At 33.2% G+C, this 4,598-nt stretch overlaps 1 pseudogene; it reads right to left on the bottom strand.

Annotated features, from left to right (window-relative positions):
* Positions 1-2,574: 2,574 nt before the first annotated feature.
* LOC111730622 lies at positions 2,575-2,693 on the bottom strand (annotated as a pseudogene).
* Positions 2,694-4,598: the final 1,905 nt, after the last annotated feature.

Genomic DNA, 4,598 nt, shown 5'->3' with positions numbered 1-4,598 from the left:
CCAGCACCATTTATTGAAGAGGCTCTTTTCCTCCATTGTATGTTTTTGGCTTCTTTGTCAAAAATTATTTGCTCATATATGTGTGGGTTTATTACTAAGCTCTCAATTCTGTTCCATTGGGCTGTCTGTCTTTCTGCCATTACCATGCTATTTTGATTATTGTCACTTTGTAGTACAATTTGAAGTCAGGGAGTGGGATACTTCCAGCTTTGTTCTTTTTTCTTAGGATTGCTTTGGCTATTTGAGGTCTTTTGTGGTTCTATAGAAATCTGATGATTTTTTGTTCTATTTCTTTAAAAAAAAAATGCCATTGGGATTTTTATGGGGATTGCATTAACTCTGTATATTGCTTTGGTTAATATGGCCATTTTAACTATGTTCATTCTTCCAATCCATGAACACAAAATATCCTTTCATTTCTTTGTGTCTTATTTGATTTTTTAAAATAATATCTTACAGTTTTCAGTATATAGGTCCTTCATACCCTTTGTTAAGTTTATTCCTAGGTATTTTATTCTTTTTGTTGCAATAGCAAAAAGAATTTTTTTAAATTTATCTGAAATTTCATTGTTAATATACAGGAATGCAATGGATTTTTGCAAATTGATTTCGTATCCTGAAACTTAACTGTATTTGTTTATTGTTTCTAATAATTTTTTGGTGGAGTCTTTAGTATTTAGTGCTTTCTATATAAAGAATCATGTCACCTGCAAAAAGTGACTATTTTTTGAGATAAATAATATCCCAACTTGGATATTATTTATTTCTTTTTCTTGCCCAATTGTTCTGGTTAGGACTCTTCCACATTATTAATTATTTATTAGAAGGCTGAAAGGAGAGTGCTTATCTCTATCTATCCTACTTCCTCTCTCTAATTTTTCACTTTGGACTCTTTTTCAACCTATATCTTGCTCTTATTAGCAATCTTTTTTTCAACAGGTTGAGAGCAAACCAACTGGCATCCTCTTGTGCCAATTTACCAAATCTTTGTCAAACCTTTATCCATCCGATTGTTGCCTGTGTCAACATCTCAACAGTGCAAAAGAACCTGAACTAGTTAATCTTTGTTGTTGTTGATGTGAACACCTGGTGAGCTAAGTGCAGAAAATAGACAAACAAGAAGGTGTGATATACATGACAAGACAAATATCATTCTGCCTCCTTTTCTGGTGAATCCTTTGGGCCTGAGGAAAACTGTAGAAGCTCAAGGAATGTCCTTTACCCAGATGAAGTCTCTAGGTGCAAAAAATTTCCCTTTGCACTGAAAACAAACATAATACTGGATTTTTCCTGGGTGACTTACCAGGAAAACTCTGTGGTTCGATTCCACAGGTAGCGTCTTCAAACCTTCAAGGAGATTGGAAGTGACTCTAGCACTATCCTTTTGGGCACAAATTCCTGTCAAATCATCAAATGTTTTTGATGACTCACAAGCCATTCTTGTGTAATGTGTGAGTGTTGCAGCTGCTCTCCTATTAAGCTGCCCAATACCACAGACCATAAATAGGTGGATCCAAAATCTGGATTTAGCTAGAATCCAGCTTTGTGGCTGCCAAAACCAGACTACAGGCCTTTATACCACCTATTTTGCAATCTGTTCTGCTCACACAGATTGAAGGGCATGTGGAGATTGGAGATATATGGATAATGACATATATCATTAAATATTTCAGATCCTGGAAATTACAGAGTCCACTTTAACTTTGTCTGTGAACCACACTTGTCTTTTTTTTTTTTTTTTTAATTTTATGTAGCAATAAAGTATATAAAGGGTTCCCACCTAAATGCTCAGGAGGATAGAGACTTGGATACCTGGCTCCTTCTGTTGCTAAATACTCTACCCTAAATGCTAGCCAAATACAAATTTGGGCTCCTTTGTTCACAAAGTTGTGCCACATAAACATGCCAGTTGAGAAATCACAGAAAATCTGCTAGGATATCATAGTTCCAAGTTTTTTTCAGCTTGAAGGTCTTATTTTCCAGCTTTGGAGATTATGAATTGGAAAAAGTGATCTTAATTCTCTCCATGATAATGGAACAAGAGTTCAACACCACTATGCAAACTTTGGGAATACTCCCTTCAGAAGTTAACAGCTTAGCCTCTATTATACTCCAAAATCATCATGCTCTAGATACACTAAATGCCCAGCAAGGGAGAGCTTAAGCAATTATTGCTGGAAAAATGCTGTTTCTTTGGAAACCAAATGGGACAAGTAATATCTAACTTAAATCTGTTAAAAGAAAAGAATAATATTTTCCATCAAATAAATGAAACAAAGACATTTCATTGGACTGACATTTCCAGAAATGGGAACTAATTTAATGGAATGTGAAGAAAGGTGCTCCGAATAGTTCTTTTCTGTTTATTCACCCTCATTCTAATCTATGTTCTTTTTCCTTTTTGCAAATCTCTTACCACTTAGCTTTTAATCAGTTTTCTCTCTCCACAGCCACCAGCCCAGCTTTTAATATATGAAATTCCTGGGGAAGTTTCAGAGGAGTGAACTGTCAGGGCCCAAGAGAAGGTGCCCTATAATATCCCACAATGGCATATTGAGTTTTTTTTTTTTTTAACACCTACAGCTCCTAATATTCCTAGGAGGTCTCCCATCCAAGTACTAACCAGGCCCAACCCTGCTTAGCTTCCGAGATCAGATGAGATTGGGCACATTCAGGGTGGTATGGTCGTAGACTCATATTGACTACTTTGAGTCAAAGTTACTTGGTGCCCTTGTCTCCTTGAATGCAGAAAATAAATCTCTTATGTGAAATAATTCTCCCCACACCTAGAAAACACCCCTTATTGCTAAAACGACTGAGTCAAAAAGTCTATATAACCAAATCTTTTTGCCTCTTTTTGAATTTACTACTTTGTTTAAATTCCTTACTACTGAATACCCAAACTTTGCTTAGATTCCTAATGAGGACTTTTTTCTGTTTTATCAATTTATTCCAAATTTATTGTTTCTTTGTCTTAGTAATATAAAAAGTGCCTAGTTCAATAATTTCTTTGAGCCTCATTTTATGATCTGAACATTGTATTATGATTCTCCTATGCACACATGTATTAGTATTCTTTTCTTATTAATCTAGTCTTGTGTTAATTTTATTACTAGTCCAGCCATAAAAGGGTAGGGCGAGGAGGAATCTCTACTCTTCCTCAACAAATGTGTGGACAAACTCAAGATGTGTGTGGGGCCAATCTATAGGAAAAAAAACAGAAAACTTGTGTAGATGGTAAAATGCATTGTGCTTCTAGATGAGAAACATATCCCACCTTCCAAAATCGGTCCATCAGTTAAATGTTAGCCCAATTATATTCTCAAAGTGTTGATAAAATTGTTCTAAATTTCACCTGAAAGAAACAATATGCAAGAATAGCTAGGAATACTTTGAAAGAGGAAAGTAATGAAGTCTTGCAATACTAAATATGAAGCCATACTTCAAAGCTTAAAAATATTAGAAGTGTATTATTAGTTTACATTTGAACTCTCAGACCAATAATAACTCAGAAATAGATGTTAGTATATGTAAACTATTGCAAAGGAACCAACAGAACATAGGGAGGAAAGAAAGGATAAACTTATTCAATAAGTACTTATTTGAAAAACATTTATTTGTGTGTGTGTTTATTTATTTATTTTTTTTGAAGAACGTTTAGATTATATTCTTGTATTTTACATCAAAATCTGGATGGATTAAGAAAGAAAATAAACTAAAAGAATATATCAATGACTATCTCTGCATGTGATGGAACTTTCAAAATAAAAGCAATGGGAGGATTCATTAAGGAACAGAGTATAGATTTAACTAAAAGTATCTATCTTCTGAATAAGAGAAAGCAAAAAGCCATTAGAATTGGAAAATTTGCCAACAAATTTTGAAAAAAGGAGGCTGAATACCTTAATATGTAAATTATTTATGCTAATATTTAAAATAGCTTTATAGAGATATAATTTATATACCATATCATACCATATAATGTATACCATACCATTCATCCACTTGAAGTATACAGATCAATGATTTTTAGTATAACCATCACAATCAGTTTTAAAACATTTTCATCACCTCCCCCAAAGAAGCCCTGTACCCTTTAGAGATCACTCTTTATTACCTCTCAATCTCCTTATACTAATACATTTTTTAAAAAGCATTAAGATGCCAAGAGAAAAATGAATAAAGGATGTAAAAATTCAGAGAAGGTGAAATAAGGGAAGTACAAATGGCCAACATGAAAAATTGAAATTCAATAAAAATAATCTAAATTAAAACAATTTAATTTTTATACACCAAATTAGTAGGGGTTTTCGTCATTGTTGTTTTAATATTCATCCTCAACGCTTAAGAGACTATGTTGAGAAATGCATGCTCATACTGCAGAAAAGAGTGTTAAAATCTCCTGGAAAAGCAGTTTGACTTCATGAAGAGCCTTTAAAATATTTAAATTTTTTGATCAATAATTCACTTCTTGGACAATGTCTTAAGGAATAATCAGAGCTCTGAATCCACATTTAAGCTCAATGTTTGTCAGATCCCTATTTATAACAAAATGTAAAATTACATAAATCTCTAGGAATAATTATGTACTTTTAAAA

Source organism: Pteropus vampyrus, unplaced genomic scaffold, assembly GCF_000151845.1.
Source record: "Pteropus vampyrus isolate Shadow unplaced genomic scaffold, Pvam_2.0 Scaffold324, whole genome shotgun sequence".
Lineage (NCBI taxonomy): Eukaryota > Metazoa > Chordata > Mammalia > Chiroptera > Pteropodidae > Pteropus > Pteropus vampyrus.
This window is presented reverse-complemented; position numbering and strand designations above follow the sequence as displayed.